The 23,921-nt window shown below is 40.3% G+C and overlaps 1 protein-coding gene across 3 annotated transcripts in view; it reads right to left on the bottom strand.

The window, feature by feature from the left end:
• The window catches only part of SUPT3H (SPT3 homolog, SAGA and STAGA complex component), an 827,513-nt gene that overhangs the window by 64,105 nt on the left and 739,487 nt on the right, over positions 1 to 23,921 (bottom strand). The gene's annotated exons all lie outside the window — the stretch shown is intronic.

Genomic DNA, 23,921 nt, shown 5'->3' with positions numbered 1-23,921 from the left:
AAAATTTTACAAACTAATCATTATGTATTATTAATACAAACTGAAACAAGTGGGTAAAGATAAAATGGAATTACAATTAATTTAAAAAAAAAAAAAAAATTTTTTTAACAATTAAGGTTTATACATAAGGGTAGGGTAGGTGAAATAAATGAAGAAGGAAAGAAAGAGAGAAAAGATAACAAAAAAAAAATATATTTTGCATGTTTAATTCCTAAAGGATAAATATTGTGTTTATTATTATTATCTATTTATGTATTAAATGCATCTATATAAAGAATGGTTTTCAAACCATGTTTAAATTTGTCCAGTGATGTTTCGTTACGTAAATAAATAGGTAGATTATTCCACAGTTGAGGTGCTTGTACTGAAAACATAGTTGTTCTTCTTGTCCCAATTATTTTTAATGAAGGGATAGTTAGTAAATTTTGTTGTGTTGATCTTAACGTCCTTAACGAAGAATAAGGGATTATTAGTCTATCTAGAAATAATGGCGCGTGTACTTGTTGGATTTTAAATGTTAGTAATGCAATTTTAAATGTAATTCTATGTATAATTGGTAACCAGTGTGCATCTTGTAATAGCGGAGTAACATGGTCATATTTCTTTGAGTTTGTTATAATTTTAATGGCTGTATTTTGTATTATTTGTAATCTTCTTATTTCTTTATGAGTTATTCCACAATATAAAGAGTTACAATAGTCTAGCCTAGAAATAATCAGAGAGTGGATGAGAATATTAAGTGCTTCTGGTTTGAGAACTTTTGCAATTGATCTAATAAGTCGCAGTTTATTGAAACAGTTTTTGACAACTGTACTGACTCCCTCTCCTGTCTAGCACAGCACCCTGCATCCTTTCTTTCCTCCCTCCCATCAGGCTCTGCACTCTTCCTTCCTTCCTCCCCTATCAGGCTCTGCACCCAGCACCCTTCCCTTCCTCCTCTGTTAGGCTCTTTACCAAGCATCCGTCCCTCCCTCCCCTGTCAAGCACTGCACCCAGCACACTTCCTTCCCTCCCTCCCCTGTCAGGCTTTGCACCCAGCACCCTTCCTTTCTTCCATCCCTCCCCGTCAGCTTTGCACCCAGCACCCTTCCTTCTCTCCTTCCCATCAGTTTCTGCACCCAGCACCCTTCCTTCCTTCCCCTGCCAGACTGCACCCACCCTCCCTCCCTCCCAGGCTGTGACCCCCTGTCCTCCCTCCTTGCCCTATCCTCATACCTCTGCCGATCCCTGGTGGAGGTACAGCAGGCAGAAGCAAGCTTTCTGAACTCCTGCCCCGGTACTAACTGGCTGCGGAGACCCAGTTTCTTCAGGTGAGCGGAACGAACAGGAGCGCGATTTGGCGCTACTGCTCGATGCTGAGCAGCTTCCTTACTGGCTCCCATGAATTCTCATGCAAATTCACAGGGGCCAGTAAAGAAGCTGCTCAGCGCCGAGCAGCATTGCAAAGTCACGCACCTGCTCGTGCCGCTCAGCGGCTGAAGAAACTCGAACTGTGGCAGCCGGTTAGAAGTGGGGCAGGAGTTCGGAAAACTTGCTCCTGCCTGCTGCACCTCCACCAGGGATTGGCAGAGGTATGAGGGCAAAATTCTAAGAGGGGGCATTGGCTCTAATATAAACCGGGACCCCCATTTTTGGGCCCAAAAATCCCGGTTTATATTTAAGTATATATGGTAAATCTGACAGTAATGTCAACCGCCAAGGAGCACAGAACTACTTCATAGAAAACGGAAACATATATACATTATTCCTCCCAGCCCCCAAGGGATAACAGACATCCAAGAATCAACTTGGAGAATCATAAACAGACTGAAACAGTAAACAGGTGCAGGAAGGACTGGGCGGATGTCTAGAATGTCTCACCTATCTACTGGAAAAGAGCTTACCAGGGTAAGTACAAAATCTCTTTTACTAGTACAATAGATGAAACATTCTAGACAGATTGGACATACAAAGAGTCCCCAAAAAGCTAGGGTGGGCTTGCTGTGCCAACCCTTAAGACTGAGGATCCAAAAGCAGAGCCCTATCTTGCTGCCACATCCACTTTGTAAAACTTGGCAAATGTGTAAAGACCACATTGCCGTCATGAAAATCTCCTCAGGGGAGACAGCTCTAGCTTTGGCCCACGAAGAAGCCACACTCCTGGCAGAATGTGCCTTGATGGAAACAGGGGACTGTTTCCCAGAAAGAATGTAGGCTGATGAAATGACTTTATGAATCCATCTGAAAATCGTGGCCTGAATGAATCAGCACAAATGGTCAGAGAGACAAAACTTGTTAGTGACTTGTTAGTTTCTTCAACATATGATCTTGTATCCTGGAACCAGTAGGCTGAAAGGCAGACAAACACACTTCCCGATTAACATGGAAAGCCGAAACCACTTTCAACAAGAAAGAAGGAACCATCCAAAATATGGAGGCACAGTTCTCTGCAAAACATAGCTTGTAGTTCTGACATACGTCATGCTGAAGTAATGGCAACCAGAAAAGCATCAAATCCAAGAGGGAAGGCTAGACAGCACCAGGTTAAGGTCCCAGGAAGGGAACGGTTGATTAACCAGTGATCTGACATGAAGAGCCCACTTCTGAAATTAAACATCAGGATGAGACACCAACAAGGACCAAAGATCCCAGGATCTAAAACAGGAGAGCCCAGACACCTGAACTCTAAGAGTCACCACAGTGAGGCCCTATTCAAGTTAGCCTGAAGGAACACAAGAATTGAGATCAGAGCTGAATAAGGGTGGGAAGGCCTTCCATGCCTTAGCATAAGCAAAAACTGTGGATGACTTCTGAGACTGGAGAAGAGTATCAATAACCATAGGAGAATATCCTTTGAGCTTTAAAGATGCGCAATCAGGAGCCTTACTATAAGAACAAAGTGATCTGGATCCTCCATGCAGACTGGATCCTGCTTGAATAGGTCAGGATGGGTGCTCAGCCAAAGGCTGCAACCCCTGCACAGACGCATCAGACCTGTGGACCACGGTCTGCGAGGCCAATCTGAAGCCACCAGAAAGACACAGCCCGGATGGACTGCAATCCACCAAGACATACAGGAGAATCTCCAGAGGCCATAGCTGACCAAAGCATAAAATCCCTTGCTTCTAGGCTCGGATCTACAACCAAAGAAAATGATTCGCTGTCTTGTTTCTCACCATGGCTATGAGGTCAAAGCACAGCCGATCTCAGCGCTACACTATGGCTCAGAATGCCACTGTGGAAAGAGTCCACTCGCCCAGATCCAGAGTCTATTGTCAGCACTTGGAAGTGACATTCTGCCCAAAGAAAAAGAAGGTGGGCTTCCTGAGCCAGAAGGGTGCTTTAGGTCTTTCCTTGGCGATAAGATGTAAGCTACTGCCATTGCAAAGTCAGAGAAGATCCTGATTGCTTGGCCCTCCAGAGTCTCGTGCAATTGCAATCGAGCTAGCTGAATGGCTCTGAGCTCTAACCAATTGATTGACAATTTCTGCTGAGAGGGAGACTAACTCTCCTGAACAGAACAATTGCAGTGGGTCCCCTAGCCCCGAAGGCTGCCATTGCTCATCACCATGATTCAGGAGGCCAGGTGTAGCGGTATGCCCTTGCAGAGCGATTGTGGGAGAAGCCACCAGTCCATGAGTGTTTAAGCTTCCAGAATCCAAGGAAGACTTTTCTGTAACACACCCCTGTGCAGAGCTTAATGAGATAACAAAGCATGCTGAAGGGGATGCATGTGCGCCCTTGCCCAAGAAACCACATCTAAAGTGGCAACCATGGATCCCAGAACTTGAAGATAGTCCCATGCAGAAGTAGCCCGCTGCTCTAGAAGGCAAGAAATCTGGGTACACCGTTTCTGCCTGTGGACTTCTGGTAGATAGACTTGACCTGCAGCCATGTCTAAGAGGACTCCCAGAAATTGCAGTGACTGCATGGGCATCAGATTGCTCTGTCTGAAAGTTGACGAGCCAACCCAGGTCATCCAGCACCTGGAGAACCTGCTCCACCATGCACCATCCCTCAGACACAGTGCTACTCCAAAGGGTCCAGAGAAGAGTGACAAAAATGGTTAAGGGACTGGGGGAGGCTAGAGAAACTAGGCCTTTTCTCTCTTGAGAAGAGAAGGCTGAGAGGGGACATGATTGAAACATTCAAGATATTGAAGGGAATTGACTTAGTAGAGAAAGAGAGACCACCAACTCCAAGGTAAAGAGAACGAGAGGGCATTCGCTAAAGTTATAAGGGAAAAGATTCCATACAAATGTAAGGAAGTTCTTCTTCACCCAGAGAGTGGTAGAAATCTGGAACGCTCTTCCGGAGGCTGTTATAGGGCAAAGCACCCTTCAGGGATTCAAGACAAGGTTGGATAAGTTCCTACTGGAACAGAACATACACAAGTAAGGCTAGACTCAAATAGGGCACTGGTCTTTGATCTAAGGGCACGATGGGCAAGATGGACTACTGGTCTGACCCAGCAGCGGCAATTCTTATGTTCTTAAATAAAATAGAACCCCTCTCCTCTTCGCAAAATCAAAATTATAATTTTAAAAATACAGTATATGTTGCATGACTCCTAACTTTCCTACAGGTGTTGCTGTGACATCAGGGCTCTTTTACTAAGCTGTGTTAGTCACTAATATGCGCCTAAAACATGGATACACTACAACCGCCTGTATAGTTTTGTCATCTGCATGCTTTAAGCACATGCAATTGTCAGGGCGGAGAATGGAGTGAATGTGCAAATCAACTGACATTATTGCCTGATTAGTGCATCCATAAAACCGGAACTCTTAGTGCTGGGAAGCCCAAAAGGTCGATTGAAATCGACCAGTAGATTGCAAGGGCAACATGAGTTGATCATGAAGCCCATCCCGGGCTCCACGATAAGACTAGCCTTGCCTTTGTGTTCTCCATCCTTTCCCGACTCCGCAAAACCAAGGTCCATGCCAGGCCAACCATCCTTCCCCCCCTAACGTCAATTCTGACATTAGAGACAAACTTACAAGCCCGTAATTTCCTCTCCAATGTCAGAATTGACATGGGGGGGGGGGAGGCTTGTGGGCCTAGCATGGGCCTGGCTTTTGTGGCAGTGGCTTGGGGGTAGGGAGAGAGAAAGAAAGAAAACCAGAAAGTAAAGGGGGCAGGGAGAGAGAAAGACAAAAAAAAAAAGAAAGAAAGGGGAGGAAGGGCAGGTAGAGGGGAAGAAAAAGTTAGACTCATGGAGGGACAGATAGAGATGTTGATTGGGGAATGGAATGAGATCTGGAGGATAGGAAGCATGCAGGAGGAAGAAAGAAAGAAATATTGGATGCACAGTCAGAAGGAATTGCAACCAGAGGCTCATGAAATTACCAGACAACAAAGGTAGGAAAAATGATTTTATTTTCAATTTAGTGATCAAAATGTGTCCATTTTGAGCATTTATATCTGTTGTCTATATTTTGGACTATGGCACCCTTTTACTAAACTGCAATAGCGGTTTTTAGCGCAGGGAGCGTATGAGTGTTGGGAGCAGCGAAGGGCATTCAGCGCAGTGCCCTGTGCTAAAAACCGCTATCGTGGTTTAGTAAAAGAGGAGGGGGTATATTTGTCTATTTTTGTATAGTTGTTACTGAGGTAACATTGCATATTTTAAAGTCATCTGCCTTGACCTCTTGGAAAAAAATCCCCGAATATAAATTATAATTAACATTTTCTCTGTGTACAATATGCTTTGTGTTTTTTAAAATTTTATTGTTGGTAGATCATTTTGACTTGGTCGCAAGCCAAAAATGTGTGGGCACCCGTGCCTTAGCACCTCCTAAATCTGCATCAACTAATGCAATTGCATGCCACAGGATGGCAGTATAACACACATGTACATAATATAAGCTTTATGGACAGAATAAGGCAAATTTTTGATTCAGAGCACTTATTATATAACAGAAGTGGTAGACGACTTCTTAATACACTCAAATCTACACATAACTACATATTATATTAAATAAATGTGTGGTTTTCAATTGAATGGCTAGCTCAAATTGGTAAACAAATGTTGCACTATACATGTGGATTATCACCTTGTACTACACTGAGCCTATCTCACACAAGCTCAGGACACCATTTCCTCCTCCTCACCAATTAATAATTATTTGAACTGCTCTAATTAACATCTTATCTACCTCTCCTTGATGACAGTTGTAAGGAAAGTAGGTGACTTTCCTCCTCTCTGGCTCTTCTCTTCTTTGGTTGTGGAAGAGCAGTGCCTTAGCTTCTTTTTTTTTTTTTTTCCTCTCTGCTTTACTGGTGAGGAAGAGCTGTGTAGATGAAAACAATCATGCTTGTTCCTGTCTCCTCAATGTTTTGGTGTTTTCGTGAGGAAGAAGACTATGTTGCTCATAAGGGGCAGCCCAAGGGTATGTGTTACCCTAGACCAGGGGTCAGCAACCTTTTCATTTAAAAAAAAACCTTTATATTGCATATGACACCAATCTGTGTTGGTTACAATGTAAACAAACAAATTAATTAAAAAACAAATGACAGATGCATATCAAAACCAGGCAGTAAAAATTAGAATAGAACTTTTTGCAAATTACGACAAACCATAATGCAAATTATCAACCCTTATCCCTTAGGTAGTACTAAAAGCCTTTGAAAAAGATGTGCTTTTAAAGTCTTATGATCTGATAAATAATATCACGCAGGGAATTTCACATTTGCGGCCCTATCACAGTAAAAACCGTAGAACAAAAACAAAGAGCCATTTTATACTAAATGTTTGAGATATGATTTTTAATGCAATATGGGTATATATGCATTTAACACAAAAACAAAACTTCAAGTAAAAACAATTTCATGAAACTTGACACTGTTATTTCTGCACAGAGATGTTTCTCCCTCTCTCCCCATGTACCATATCTCCCTCCCCTCCACCCTTATGTCCAAATCTCCCTCTCTTACCTCTCACATCCCTCCTGCAACCCCAACCCCACTCTCCAATATTATGCTCCTTCTTGCTTCAACAGGTTAGTGGCAATTTCTACAGCTGCCAGCCGCTAACCCAGAAGCCTCTCCTCTGTTGCTTTCTGTCCGGACAGAAACAAGAAGTTCTGACAGTGGGCAGGATACGGCAGAGAAGAGGCTTTGGGGTTAGTGACAGGCAGCTGTAGGAATCGCTGCCGCTAACCCACTGAAGCAAGAGAACTACCATAGCCAAGTGGTGAATGAGCCACATGTGGCTCGTGAGCCACAGGTTGCCGATCTCTGCCCTAGGCAAATAGTCTGCTATCCCTACACCCTTCCCCAAGTCTAGCACCTTGTTCTCTTTCCTAGATCCCCTACCTCAGCCAGCATGTCCCTTCTTCCTCCCTATCCCCAAGGTGTTCAGCATTCCTCCTCCCCCCATCAAGTCCAGCATCTGATCTTTTTTGCCTAGTTTCAGAATCTGATCTCCCCTTCTTCTCCATCCCCCATATCTAGCTTCCTCCCCCTTTCCTCTCCCCTGCCAGCCTACCCCTACCTCTCATCGCTGCTGTTCTATCACTGCCATTGCCATGCCTTGCCCTGAAGTATTAAAGCGGTCTGTGCAGATGGAACATGGCTTTAAGCATGCTCAAGATCTGCTGATATCCCATCCCCTCCAAACTTCCTGTTTTCAAGAGCACTGGATGGAGAAGACCTTGAGCTCACACGTGTTAAAGGCTCCGAGCTGTCCAAAGTGATGTCTCTTTGTGGTGTTTGACTACAGCACAGTGCCCCAACGTACGGATGATTGTTTCTGTCATGCAGGTATCAGGGCAGTGTCACACCCCCATGTAGGGTAATACAACTGGTTGCTTATATGTGAAGGCCTGGCAGGTGCTTACCATATTTCAAGCCTGTCTGTGTAGGCAGGTTCAGAGGGTTGCTGGGGTGGGGGAGGGAGATTGAGATGCCTGGCATTCAAGATCATTCACGGCATCCTTCTGCCGCTAATCCCTCTATCCTTCCTCGCCCTGACGCCTGCTACCACCAGATCAGCCCACAGACATAAACTATCCTTCCCCTCTCTACACGGCATCCTCCATGCAGGAAAACTGGGAAGATCCCTCCTCTCCAAAATCACAGGCCTTTGGAACGATCTCACTATCCCGCTGCGGAACCTGGGCTCCCTCCAACTATTCCGAAAACAACTGAAAACCTGGCTTTTCTCTAACATATAACATCTCTTCTCCTGTTACATCCCTTCTTTATATATGCCCTTGTAAATCTTTCTCCCCTCTCTTCCTATATTTTTAAGCTTTGTAAACCGTGTCGAGCTCCACTCCCGTGGAGATGATGTGATATATAAACTTAAGGTTTAGTTTAGTTTAGATGCCGGGGAACATGGGGGCGGCAAGAGAGCAGAGTTCCAGGACATTTGGGTGGGAGTAGGAGAGAGAAAGCAAAGAATATACAGTATCTCCAACTTGCACAAAATGCAGCAATCAGACTCCTGAAGAATCTTCACACCTATGACCCTGTCTCTCAGGCTCTCGCATCTACTCACTGGCTACACATAGCTAAATGCAGATCTATCAAAGGACTCCTGAACTTTAGGAAAACAATAAAAACCTACCTTTTCACCTAATTCCTTGTCTACTGATATATGAGGAATGGAGAAGAAAAAATGTATATTACTCTTAAGTACAATCAAGAAGAAATGTATATTGGAACTAGATCCCCTGTATAGAGCAAATTCAGATGAACATATTGTTTGTAAATACATCAACTGTAGCCTGTCATGACTATATTCTATATATGTATATGTGACTCTACCTGGGCTCTGCCCTATACATGCCTATACATGGGTCAGAATGGGTAAAAGTGAATTGATTTTTTACTCTTTCATATAAGCACAAAGACTAGGGGACACTTAGTGAACTTACATGGTAATATTTTTAAAAACAAATAGGAAGAAAATTTTTCACTCAACAAATAGTTAAGCTCTGGAACTCGTTGTCAGAAGATGTGATTATCATGGTTAGCATTTCTGGGTTTAAAAAGAGTTTGGGCAAATTCCTGGAGGAAAAGTCCATGGTCTGCTATTTAGACAGACATGGGGGAAAGTCACTACCTGCCCTGGGATCAGTGGCATGGAATCTTACTACTATTGGGTTTCTGCCTGGATTGGTCATTGTTGGAAACAGGATAGCGAGCTGGATGGACTATTGATCTGACCCAATGTGGTTATTCTTATTTTCTTATTTCATGTGCAAATGTGTGTTTTCTTGGCTTTTCTTGCACATAACCCCTGAGTTAACCTTATAAGAACTCTTTCACACACAAGAACTATCTTATAAAATTACTTCCAATATGCTAGTCACTGCTTTAGGCTCACTACTCTCATCTGATCATGTTTCTTTCTTTTCAAATTGATCTTTTGCTCTTTAAGGTTGGCTGGAGAATGAAAACTGAGTTGTTCCAGAAGATACAGTATATTAGATAAAAGCCTGTTACCTAAGCTGACCCAGGATCTTAGATGAACTTCACCTGCTGAAATGTTCTATCCTCGGTGGCTTCAAATCTGCTCCTAGTGAATATCTGATTACTAAACATATTCTGAAGAATAGAATTGCAAAAATAGCTAATCAAAGCACTTATAAATATAAATGAAAACAAAGACTAATTTCGTGATCCAACTCACCCACTCTACAAATTCAGATATACAATATACTCATCCATATTTATCCCTTGGCTCCCATAGTGTTGTGAGCCTGACTGATCTACATGCCATATCATCCGACAGTTTATTTATTTATTGGGATTTATTAACCACTTTTATGAAGAGAGGCAGCCAAGTCGGTGTACAGCTCAAAATAACTTACAATTTTGTTAACAGCATAACAATAGCAAATAAACAAATATGAATGAGGCAAACTCAAAATCAGCAAACTTAAAATTAATAATAGGACTACCATGAAACAGTATAAAAAATATACATATTTAGACACACTGAAATTGAAATAGCAGAGATATACCAATAAATTCTAACAACACAGATATGATGCCAATGCTTTTCATTAATACAGTTTATCATATAGCCGAGGGTCCTAGTGCAAAAATAGAGATTGGGACAAGATGGGTAGTACAGAGTCTGTTGGGATAAACAGATGGGCAGCTAAACTCAAGGTAAGTTATTGGTACAATTAAACAGGATATAAGGAACTGATCTAAGTTACAGTGTGCGTAATAAGATGGTCTACATGCAGAATGAGTGTATAGTCAGTCACCCAAGCTCCCGGCTCTCCTGAATCCCTGACACCCCCCAAACCAATCCCCCCAATTGAAGATAAACAGGAGGTTGACAGAGTGGATACCTGGAAGGGGTGGTGGGGGAGGTGACTTCATTGAGAATTTAAGGTGGATCTTGAGAATCTTGTCATAGAAGAACTCTGCCATTGTCTTGGGGGGGGGGGGGTGAGGAGGAGATAGTAGATGGGGGTACTCTGAGTAGAGAGAGAAGTGTGGCAAAGAGATGGTGAGGGTTGGCACTAAGAGAGATAGTTAAATGGTTGTAGTATTCTTGTTTGACAAGAATCTCAGATTTGGAAAAGGTATGCAATAAATCTCAAGTCACAATCTAAAACCAAGCTGTGATGACATTAATGAATTTTCTGCTAAGAAAATGTATAAATGCAACACCCCTGGAAATTTTATAAAGAACATGCAGTAACTTTAAAATATACGTGCTATATTATAGCAATTACTATGAAGATGAAATTGATTAGCACAAGTCTCATTCTAAGATACAAATTTAGCCACATTGAGACCTTCATGGCTGGCTCATATTCCTCTCCCGGAGGTGATGTGTGCTGGATCTGAAAACAGTTTTGGCCAGTATAGAGAATGCTGAATTTCTGAGACCATAAAAAATTGAATCTCATTGAACAGAGACAGATATTTTCTCTGAATACAGTGGAACCATATGGATTGAATGGGGAGATAGAGTGGATGTCTGTGATTGGTTAGAAGTCTAGCCAATGATCCTCCAGGGGCTGGAACAGTAGGGATATTTAAGGGCTGAGGAGAACGCCGCGGCCATTCTACTCTAGACACTGAATGAGTCGGATGACACGCTGCACCTCGGTAAGGACACTTTGAAATATGTGGTTTAAGATGAATTGAGTATTTTAAGGGGAAATTGTTAGGATAAAACACACTCTAACGCTCCTCTTTACTATTTATTTTTTAGGGAGACACTTGACACAGCGCCTGTATGGTGCGAAACATGTTGGGTTAAACTCCCCAGCGTTGGCTGGATTTAGCTATGCTACTTAAAGCTAAGTACAATTAAGTACATTTGATTCTTACAGTTAAGATGGTTTTATAGGTACACATAAAAAAGATACAAAAAAAGAATTAAAAAACAAGACTAGCAGATTTAAAATGACTATGAGCGGCCAATGATGAAGTGCCACATAAATCTCGCTGCAGTTAAGAGCTAGCACAGCGGTGGAGTGGTGGGGCTGAGGCATACTCATAATTAATTGAAACGATTTGAAAATACTCCATACCGGTTTCTTTATATGATTATAGTACATTTAGAGATTTGATCCCGGTAAACTAATATAAGAAGATAGCCATTTTCTCAGAGGCTAATAGTGGAATTTCTGAGAGCATGCATCCTTTCTATAACAGATATACAATATGCTGGCTTTGAAAGTTTGGATTAAGCCTAGTGTTAGAAAACCGCTAAAAGCATTTGTGTATACTTCATTGGAGGTTTCTGAATTAAATCTACATTGTTTCGAAAGATTGGTTTACAGTAAAATGAATTGAAATAAAGAAAATTCTGAATAAAGAAATCAGAAAATACCATGTGATAGCTTGCATTAGACTGAGAAGTAACCTTCAAGTCATGTTTACACATAGTGTCCTGAAATTTGCATAAGTTGATTGTGATCAGTTTAACTATAAGTTAAATTAAAAAATATGCCTCAATAAGTGGTGGATCAGAAGATATATCAGCCTGTTGTGAAGAAACAAGAATACAGTATCTACTCATCAAGCACAGTTTATTTGTGGCTGTTATGAAACTCCCTCATAGTAGACAATCACAGTGGCCTTTGAACACTTCTCAAGTTTCACATATGGCAGTGTAATAGTTTTCAGCAGACTCTGATCTGAGCTCTGATTGTTCTTAGTCCATTGCCAGTTCTTGGCACTGAAGTCACTTTTCACTCGAGGTTGCCTTTTGGAAAGTCTGTGAATTAGCAATCCTCAAAGTCAGGACCAGCTTTAAATGTACATTTGATTTTCCTGAAGACACAATTATTGCATCAACCAAACTATGGATTATTTTAAATGTTTCATCTAGTCGTTTTGCTACAGTACTGCAGTTGAAAAATGGAAAACAAATCAGATGAGAACAAGACGAGTGTGATAGACGGAAAACAATCTTGGAACAATACACAATTGACTTGATTGTCAACAGCAAATAGGAAAGGCAAACACATTTGAAATAAAAAAAAGGAATTAATGTAAACCAGGAAAATTGGCTTACAATGTGAATATTTAAGGATTCTTTGCCAACACACTTAAAGACAGATACCAGATGCTAGGGTCCACCTTGGGGGTTAGCGCCCATGAGAAGGATCTGGGTGTCATTGTAGATAATATGACGAAACCTTCCACCCAATGTGCATCAGCCAAAAAAGCAAACAAGATGCTAGGGATTATTTAAAAAAACGGATGGTTAACAAGACTAAGAATGTTATAATGCCTCTGTATCGCTCCATGGTGCAACCTCACCTGGAGTATTGTGCTCAATTCTGGTCTCCTTAGTTCAAGAAAGATATAGTAGCACTAGAAAAGGTTACGATGACTAAGGGAAACTCAATGAAGTTACAAGAAATACAGTAAAACCTTGGGTTGTAAGCATAATTCGTTCCAAAAACATGCTTGTAATCCAAAACACTCATATCAAAACAAATTTCCCCATAAGAAATAATGGAAACTCCACAACCCCAAAACCTTAATACAAAATACTGTATGTACTCGTATTACAAGACCTTGCTTGTTTAGAACAGTCACTACATTTCTGCAGTGTCAGAGAGCGAGAAAAGCCATCGGCTCAGTTGTGATGATGTGATGTGTATATACTGTATGTACTTATATTGCAAGACCTTGATTGCATATCAAGTTAAAATTTTATAAAACTTTTGCTTGTCTTGCAAAACACTTGCAATCTGTGCAAAACTCTGCTGCGTGACTCATCTTCTACCAACCTCGCTACGCTCATGTCACCCCTCTCCTTAAGTCACTTCACTGGCTTCCTATCTGCCATCGCATACAGTTCAAGATTTTATTGCTGACCTACAAGTATGTTCATTCTGCTGCCCCTCAATCTCTCTCCTCGCTTTTCTCTCCTTATACACCTCCCAGAGAACTCCATTACTCAGATAAGTCACTCTTAGCGTTAACCTTCTCGTCCACTGCCAATTCTATACTTCGTTCCTTTCATCTAGCTGCACCCTATGCCTGGAATAAATTACATGAGTTTGCCCATCAAGCCCCTTCCCTTGTTTAAAAGCAGACTGAAAACCCACCTTTTTGATATAGCTTTCAATCCTTAACCCTACTCCTCTGCCCACCAACCCAGCCAGCTGATTAACCGTTCCCTTAACTGACATCCTGTGTGTCTGTCTTGCCTGTTTAGATCGTAAGCTCTTTCAAGCCGGGACTGTTTTCTTACTCTTTGCGACTCTGTACAACATTGCATGCGTCTGGTAGAGCTATAGAAATAATTAATAGTAGTAGTAGTAGTAGATTGTGAACCTACTAGGACAAATAGGAAAAAATGCTCAAGTACCTGAATAAATTCATGTAAACTGTTCTGAGCTCCCCTGGGAGAACAGTATAGAAAGCTGAATAAATAAAAAATAGTACAATGAGGTCATTAATATTAAAATAATCAGTCCAAGATACCAGCATTGGAGGAGAATCAATATGGCGGCAGCTAGGAGTCCGTTGTAATATCGAAATTGGGAGTGTTCTTTTTTGGAGGAATTCCAAGATGCCACACTCTAAACGGAAGTGAGGACGTCTACCCCGACGCAAAAAACTATGCTTGATTTCACAACAGTCTCCCTCAATCCTACAGAAATACCTGGAGGTGTGCCCGAGCGTTCTGCAGCTGGAAGAGAGGCAGGAAATTCGGAGCTGGAGATATCTCTCTCCCCTCCAGCAGCCATTCCGCCGCCACACCCTGCTCAGCTTGCGAGCCTGTCAAGTGAACCCTGCACCGAAGTGAAGACAGGGGAAACCTCAATGCAGAGGGCTGGACTCGTGAGAATTTGCAGCGAGCAGGGAAATTTAAATGCTGGCTTGGTTTCCGGCCCTGTATCATCTAAAGCGATGGTGATTACCCTTGAGAAGATATGAGAATCTCTCTGGGGTTGAACTCTCTGGTAGCCAGGTCAGTCCAGGAAATATCCACCCTGGTAACTACTGTAGATGTCTTGGGGAAAGCTTTAACAGCAACTAAAGAAGAATTGTCCTCAGAAATTGGTAACGTAAAAGACAATGTTGTTGGTATTCAGGCTGTAACTAACAACCTGGTTAAGGAGAGGTTACTTTTGAACAGGAAAATTGAACAGATAGAGAATCATAATCGAAGACTTAATCTTTGTTATTTGAATTTTCCAAAGGCTTTTGGTGTGGCGCCTTTAGATATGTGGAAGCGTTACTTAATAGAAGTTCTAAATATTTCATCAGTGAACCGAATTTACTATCTACCTTTTAAGAAAAAAAAGACGACCCTACACCAGAAGCAGAAACACCTCCACAATTAGAAAAGTCTTTAAATGTAACAGAATTAGTGGAAACAACATTGTCTGATGCTACAGAAAGGGTTACATTGCTTATTTCACTTGTATTTGAACAAGATGTAAATCTTATTATGAGACTTTACTTTCGTAACCCTCAGACTTTGTGTTACGGGAAAAAGGTTTCAATATTCCCTGATGTCACAAGAATTACACAGGAGCGGAGGAAGTTATTTCTAGCAATGCGTACTGAGACATTGACTCTCAGAGCAACATTTCTACTTGCATATCCATGCAAATGTTTGATAAAATATTTGAGAGTACAAGATGTCTTCTATACTCCAGACAAATTGCAAGCTTTTCTGGACTTGAAAAATTTGGCAGCTGGAAAGATTCAATGAATGACAATTAGGATATTGGGATTGGGTTGTTAAGCCTATGTCTTTGTGTTGATATTTTTTATCTTTTCTTCTATTGGAGCTTCTCTTCACTCCTTTTTCTTTTCTCCTCTACCTTTCTCTAATTTAGTGGTCTAAGAAAGATTGTATATTATTTTCTGGCTTACCAGCAATTGCTGAATCGTATTATTCTTTTTACTATCTATATTTCTACAAGCAAGAGTTTATCTTGCAAAATATGAATAAATTCCAATAAATAATAATAAAAAAATAATAATAATAATCAGTCCGAGCGATTCTCTATAATTGTCGAGTGATTCACTAACCTGGCTGTGCTACATTTGCGGCCAAAATTTACTGACAGGTGCTGAGGGTGTAGCTTTTAACCACCGCGCTACACTCTTCCCTTTCTACTATGGCTCAGCTACCCCGCCCACTAATTTCACCTTTCAGGTTTCAGCTACCTCCTGGCCTAAGGCAGCTGCCTAGCAAGTAACCAAGTCTTCACAAGGATTGAATAAACAAAATTGCATTTATTCTGGGTGTAACAACCAGTGGTGTAGCAAGGGTGAGAGGCGCCCTGTGTGGTGGCACCCCTCCCCTGCCTTCTTCTCAACCCCTACACACTCCTTCCCCACCTCTCCATTGCCGCAGAAGCACCGCTTACCTTTCCCCGTAGCTCTGTAATAATGTTCCTGGCATGAGCGGCAACCCTGAACCTGCTGTTGCGCTTGCGTGGGCTCCTCCTCTGATGTCACTTCCTAGGCGCAGGTCCAGGAAGTAATGTCAGAAGAAGCACGACAGCAGGTTGGGGGTTTCTGCTGCGCCAAAAATGTTACAGAGGTACGGGAGAAAGGAAACGGTGCACATGCGTGGCGGGGGGGGGGGGGAAGAAGCAGGGGTGGAGAGGAGGACAGATGCCGTGCTACTACGAACACGGCACCCGGGGCAGACCGCTCCCCCTTACTAAGCATGGGGTAGAGAGGAGGACGGGTGCCATGCCCCTATGAAGATGGCGCCCGGGGAAGACCCCCCCCAGTATGGCAGTTACTATGTCACTGATAATTTTCATTTACTTAAACAGGGTTGCTCTCTTAACCTTCCAAAGAGTAAACATAATTCAACAGTATTTCTTGGCTTCCCAGTTCGACTATATAACAAAGTCAGGTATGGATTACATTATGAACTCTATAGGCAAGTTTTCCATGAAATCAGTCAACACAGAACATCACGAGCAGACTCATATTCCTTGTTACAAACTTGTAGAAAATGCTTTATACAACATACAAGGTTCCTTTAAATACATCATCTTCCTCTATTACTCCTGTCTAAAACTTATTACTCCCTGGTTTCTAGCTGGGTTAACTCAGGGCTACTCTATATACTCAAGGGCAGTTCCCCATACAACACTACCCTTTTTTCAACCAAGGGCAATTCTCAAACCCCTTGCTGTAATGTCTGGTGTTGATAAAGCTTCAATGGCTCCCAGTTTGCTTTAGGATCCAGTTTAAATGTGCATGCATAATCTTCAAGCTTCTCTATGGAATATTTGATCCTTTTGTCCCCTTATGTTGGAATACCCTTAGACTTTGCCATTTGAGAAACACACAAAGATATAAGTTAGCCTTCCCTTCCTTTAAGGGAATTAAATCTGCTGGGAAGCTCAGTCATTCTGTTGTTTTCAAGTTTGTAGAGATCTGGAATGAACTTCCTGACTTCATTAGGCTTATAGACCAGCTGCAATTATTTCATAAATTCCTGAAAACTTTATTGTTCTCGTAATTTTTAAATGGTTTAACTACAGCCTCAACGAAATGATAATATTATAGTTATTTTTCTTATGCTTTTCTTAAGTACTTTAGTTTTTAATTAGTTCTTCCTTCTCATGTTTTCTGCTATGTACTCTAGTCTTAATTATATGCGAACCGAGTCGAGCTCCACTGGGAGATGACCCGGTATATAAACCAAAGATTAGATTAGATTAGGTGCTTCAGGGTATGTTTAATGTAGCATGTAAGGGTGAATTTAGAATGTCAACACTTGAATAGCAATGTGTTTGTACTTAATTTTATATAGTGTCTGACACATACCTTAGATGTGTGGCTCTATTGTTTTGGAACTTCCCCTTTAAAATCATGACAAGTTTTTATACTATACTGTGTAGAAAGCATGACGATACAATAATGTCTTTCTGGACAGTATCCATTTGATGTTTTAACACTGTAATAAATCCTTAATTGTTATTTAAATCTCTAGCACTTAAGAGTTGTGTTGTTAAATTCAATTAAAGATTTTTTTTTTTTTTTATTAAGGTTTAACATAGACTGTGAGTTTATAAGTTTAATTGAATAAGGTGAACTTATTCTGGAGTGGTGCATATAGATTGTTCTGTAATTTGGCGCTCTGTTTTGGACTCCAGCAGCTCCCATGGAAGAGGATGTGTACCTTGATCACATGATTGCCAATGTCACTGGGCCTAGAGAAGTGAATATAAATTCAATCCACCTTTAACACCCTGTTTCATGAGCTGTTCTTTGGGATGAGCTCTATACAGGGCATCACTCACTCCAGATGGTGGTGGCTTTTTTTCTTTTTTTACATTTCTCAATCTCCTGCTGCTTTTTGTTACATCTGTATTTTTTTTTTGGGGGGAGGGGGGGGGGGAAAGGAGGTCAACGGCCTCCTGTAACACCTTATCGCTTACTCTAGATCCTTCCATAGGTATCTATGTGGATCTTTAAATTTCAGATCTCTGGCTTTTTTTTTTTTTTTTTAAACTTATTTTTATTGACAGTGAAAAGTATACCGCCCAACAGGATACGAAACTCAAACAGCAGGAATATAAAAATGGTCCACTATTCTAAGTCCTGTGGTACTGAGATAATCCCTAACATTTATCTAAAGTGAAATTCATAGCAAATTGGAAAATGTTTTTATTGCTGTCATGGAATCACGTTTGACTTGGTACAAGTTAGACAAATTCCTGCTGAACCAGAACATGCACAGGTAGGGTTAGTCTCAGTTAGAGCGCTGGTCTTTGACCAGAGGGCCGCCGCGTGAGTGGACTGCTGGGTACGATGGACCACAGATCTGACCCAGCAGCGGCAATTCTTATGTTCTCTTTTACTACACAGGCTTTCATCGATCACACTGCAGACTCGGGCGTTGAACTGGTTTACTTCTTTCTTGCAGAAACATTCACTTGCAGTCTCAGGATCATCCACAGTATCTTCCATTTACTCACTAAACTGTGGCATGCCTCAGGGATCTATTTTATCATCTTTATTATTCAATATTGTTCTTATTCTCTTGGAACATTAATACAATTACTTGGCATTAGTGCATACTATTATGCCAATAATATCCTTTTGGTTCATTAAATAGATAGTAAGGCCTGGTTCTTCATAGGGTCACTGGCAGAGGCAGCAAGTCCCATATGCTGACTGGGCCTGACTTGGAAACCTACCCCCTGCTGTGTCTTACCCCTCCCAGACACAACTTCCTATTTTACCTTTGCATGCTGTGATTAAGCACAATTAAAATTTTTAATTGCATGATTAATCACGATTCAAATTTGTAATCATTGCCTACCCCTATTTAAAGATGATGATTCCCTACTGCGCTCTGTTATAAAAATACCTTCAATCCCCTTAATTCTCTGGCAGTTAGCTATGAAATTTACAGTAGGCTAAAAGCCCACTTTTTTGAGGCTGCTTTAACTCCTAACTCTTACCAATGTCTGTTTCATGATTCCCTCTGTGAGAAATTCCTTAACCCCTATTTGTCCCGTTTGTCTGTTTTGATTAGATTGTAAGCTCTATCAAGCAGGGATCGTTCTCCTACACGTTTAATGTACAGCACTGCAGAAATGATTAGCAGTAATAATTCTATACACTTGCGTACACAATTTTGAGTTAACAAATATGCTTATCTGAAGCCAAATAAAATCCCCAGGCAAGCACATTTCTTCATTCAAATTTAAGTTCATGTGGAATTACATTTAAAAGCACAGACTAAGGAGTAAAGGGTTTTTATGACTGTGATGGATGTTCAGCAGTAAAGCAAATATCAAAAGCTCACTTTTTCACTAGTGCACTGTTTTCTGTTAAAGGTGACATCTGAGGCCTTTTTCTTCTTACTCCTTCCTAACTGTGATTAGTGAATATTTACATGGTGAGTTTTGGCAAACAAGCTAGAGAGTATTTTCCATTTCTGATACTGTTTCATGTTGGTCCCATTACTAGGGGCTCCTTTTACTAAGGTGCGCTAGCATTTTTAGCATGTGCTGCTCTCCGCGCTACGCATAAAAACTAACGCCAGCTCAATGGTGGCGTTAGCGTCTAATGCGCGTGTTAAAACCGCTACCGCAGCTTAGTAAAAGGAGCCCTAGGTTTCCATTTGCAATCCCCACGTTTACCTCATTGATTGTATCCTTGCTTACATTTGGTCATTCTACCATCGTTATACCGTTAAGAAAACTGGAATTTTTTAAACCAAGCTGCACCTCCTGTATACCGCCTTAGGTGAATCTCTTCATAAAGATGGTTAATAAATCCCAACAAATAAATAAAATAATTGAATCAGAAAACCCCATTTAAAAGTGTTTCCGTTCCATGCTTAGGGCAGAAACCAAACTGATACCAATCAAGCAAATCATGATCATCAAGAAAATCCTGTGTTTTCAAAGGAATTTAAGACACAAACAGCAATGATGAAATTGGCTGTTAGTTATAACAAGAAATAACTGGCATGAAAGAGGCTTATTCTCACATGCGATATAAGCCAGTAAGACAGCAAAAAGCTGAGGATTATAGGGTTTAGTGTGGGTGGACTCAGAATAAGTATTCCCAGTTTAGCTTTCTTTTCATAGAGTAAATGAGGAATACAGTGCGACCACATAAAATGAATACAGTTACAATTCACCAAGCAGAACCATAGATATGCCTGGGATTTTTTTGATCTTATTCCAAGATTCATATTTTCTTTTGCCCAAATTGATTTATTTTTTTATAATATGTATACAACTTTTGGGGGAAATGCATATTTATTTCAGAAATTGCTTTTCTTGAGTTGTTTATGTATAGATCTGGAGATGGTCTACTCAGTAACCCTACTACTTAAAGAGCCATGTTAGTTAAAACATAAGAATTGCCAGACTGGAACAGATCAAAGGTCCTTCAAGCCCAGTATCCTGTTTCCAACGGTGGCCCAGGCCCCAAATACCTAGGCTAGATCCCGAATAGTATGCTGCTTATCCTAGGAATAAGCAGTGGATTTCCCCAAGCCATTTCAATAATGGCTTATGGCCTTCTCTTTTAGGAAATTGTCCAAACCTTTTCTAAAACCCGGTAAGCTGATTTCACCACATTCTCCAGTAATGAATTCTAGAGTTTAATTACACATTGTATGAAGAATTATTTTCTCCAGTTTGATTTAAATCTACTACTTAGTAGCTTCATTGCATGCCCTCAGTCCTAGTATTTTTGGAAAGAGTGACCAAGTAATTCACATCTACTCTTTCCACTCCACTCAGTAATTTATAGACCTCTATCATATCACCCCTGAACTCTCTTTTCTCCAAGTTGAAGAACCCCGTCACTTTAGTCTTTCCTCATAAGGAAGTCATCCTATTCCTCTTATCATTTTCATCACCCTTCTCTATACCTTTTCTAATTCTGCTATATTTGTTTCCAGATATGGCAACCAAAATTGCACACAGTATTCAAGGTGCAGCTGTAACATAGAGCGATACAAGGGCATTCAGTGGCGTACCTAGCATATGTGACATCCGGGGCCCCTCATTTTTTGACCCCCCCCCCCCTTCATCTATATGAAAAATATAATTTTTAGTAACAATCCACATATCGCACAACAAGAGTGTACCTAGGGAAAGGCAGCATCTTAAACACTGCAGTGAGCACTAGAATACCAACACATACATTGTAAAACTAAACAAGCCAGATCCCAGTCAATTGATCCTGCACAGTCAATGCCAGCTGAAAACTATGTCCTTTTCATACACACAGAACAGAGATAGACCCTCACCCAATATGGAATAATCACAAACTAAAAATAGAAATATGTAGACAAAAGTTAAACTGAACCACCAAGAAACCAGACCACAACACCACAAAAACAGTGACACATATCCCTTAATACTGTGCAAAATATAAAGACAGTAGATGTAAATTTGAAAAAAACTGATACATAACAACCAACACTTTACAAATTAACAAATAAAAATAAAACAAATAATGAGAAATAAGAAAATACCATTTTATTGGACTAATCCATTTTTCAATTAGCTTTAAGAGGCCAAATCTTTCTTCAAAACAGTACAGTATACTGCTGTTATGGTATCCTGTTCTGACCTGAGGAAAGGGGTTTAGTCCAAAAAATTGCCTTATTTCCATTTCCTATTTATAAACTTTTATCAATACAGTTACAATACTACTTGATTCTAAGTAAAGCAACAAAAAAAATCTTTCTACCTTTTGTCGTTTCTGCTTTAATCATCTTCTCTTTGCTCTCTTCTTTCTATACAGCGTTTGTCCTCTCGCCCTTCCATGCAACATCTGCCCTCTCTTTGCCCCTTCCACCCAGCTTTTGCCCTCTCTCTCTACCCCTTCCATCTACTGCCCACACTCTCTCTGCCCCTTCCATCTACTGTACGAGGAACAGCAAGTACCGACATCGATAAATTTGCAACCAGGTACTGTGAAACTTTGTGATTTGAAATTTTCCTATACAGTAGCACCTTTGGAAAAGCCTACAGTAGTTGACTTAAACTCTATATGGGAAGCAATTTCAACTTTACAGCTTTCTTTGGGGACACAATTGCAAACGTTATCTATCCATTGCACTGTGATACTAACTGAGACACTAACTTTGCAACAAAAAGTGGATAAATTTGAAAAAAATCACTTGAACAAGAGAAAAAATTGGAAATTCTTGGAGCGCAAAATCAGCTCCTAATGAAAGAAAATAATATTAATTTCAAGATGGAAGTTTAGGAAAATACCACACGGAGCCAAAATTTAAGGCTGATTAACTTTCCTAAAACAATTACTACTTCTCCAATAGATATGTTTAAACGATATCTCTCAGAGATTCTGAAAGTCCTTCAAAACTCTTTTCCATCTATTTCTAAAATTTATTATATTTCCTTAGGAAAGAAGATGACTCTGGAAGACCATCAGGAACCAGTAATAGATTTATTGGACTTGACAAATTTAATAGAAAAATCTGATTCATTACAGTTTACATTTGCTACACTATTTGTGCAATTAGCTCTAGATTCAGATAGAGATTATCTATTGAAGTTGTTTTTCAGGTATAAAGATGTTTTGTTTCTGAATCAAAAAATAAGAATGTATCCAGATGTGTCCAGATTAACACAAAAAAAGAGGAAACAATTTTTGTTATTGAGACTTCAGGTTTTAAAACTGGGTGCTACTTTTGTATTAAGGTTTCCCTATAAATGTTTGATTAATTTCAAGGGAGCTAGGTATACTTTTTTGGACTCTACACAGTTGACAAGATTCATTTTGGAAAAAGAGGTGAGGTCTGCAAGTACCCCTGTCAATATCCAGGAATGAATGCTCGAAGATAGAAGTTTAGATTAGGTCCACTTCAGGCTTCCATCTGTTTCCTTAATAAGTGAGAGTAAAATTAGTCTTCGATCTTTATGAAACTCCTCTTTCATTTTATTGTGGACTAACAAACAGTTGAAACATGTCTAATTTACCTTATATTATTTCTTTTGAGATTTGATATAAGTTGGAAACTGTTGATTGCATATGATTGTTATTGTCATAAAAAATTGAAATTCAATAAAGAATAAGTAATAAAAAAAATTGACAATTTTTCTGGTTTTCTGCTATTCTGTAAGTAAGCAATAATATTCACTGGCACCTACTTTGTATGTGCATGTTCACATGTGTACCATTAGACTAGAACATAGGACGGGGGTCCATATTTTCAACATAGATTATAAAATATTGCAATCTATGTACAGTCATGTGAAAAAATTAGGACACCCCATGAAATATTCAGTTCTTTTTTAAGAAATGTTTATATAACAATGTCAAATCATTTTTTTTTATCTCTGGAAAAGAAAGTAATGTAATTGCAGGTATACAATAAAAATTTTCCTTGATTTACTCATGTAACAAAGATATTTAAAAACTGAGGAATAAATTAGGACACCCTACACCCTAATAGCTAGTGTTACCCCCTTTGGCTGAAATAACTGCAGTGAGATGTTTCTTGTAGCCTTCTACCAGTCTGACATTGGTCTGAGGAAAGTTTGTCCCACGCCTCAATGCAGAATTCTTTCAGCTGTGAGAAGTTTGAGGGGCTTCTTGCATGTACAGCCCGTTTCAAATCACCCCAGAGCATCTGAATGGGATTAAGATCAGGGCTGTGACTTGACCATTCCAGGACTCTCCATTTCTTAGTTTTCAGCCAGTCCTTGGTGGATTTACTGGTATGCTTTGGGTCATTGTTGTGTTGCAGGGTCAAGTTCTGCTTCAGCTTTAATTTTCTTACAGATGGTCTCACATGTTCCTTAAGCACCTTCTAGTAGATTCTATGATGGTGAGCTGGCCAGGTCCTGTTGCAGCAAAGCATCCTCAAACTATGATACTTCCACCTCCATGCTTCACAGTTAGTATGAGGATTTTTTTTTCCTGGAATGCTCTATTTAGTGTATGCCAAATATGTCCTCTTTTCTGGTGTCCAAATAATTCAATTTTAGACTTATCTGTCCATAGAACACTAT

Source organism: Geotrypetes seraphini, chromosome 3 (genome assembly GCF_902459505.1).
Source record: "Geotrypetes seraphini chromosome 3, aGeoSer1.1, whole genome shotgun sequence".
NCBI lineage: Eukaryota > Metazoa > Chordata > Amphibia > Gymnophiona > Dermophiidae > Geotrypetes > Geotrypetes seraphini.
Note: the sequence above shows the minus strand (reverse complement) of the source record. Positions and strands in the feature narration are given on the sequence as shown.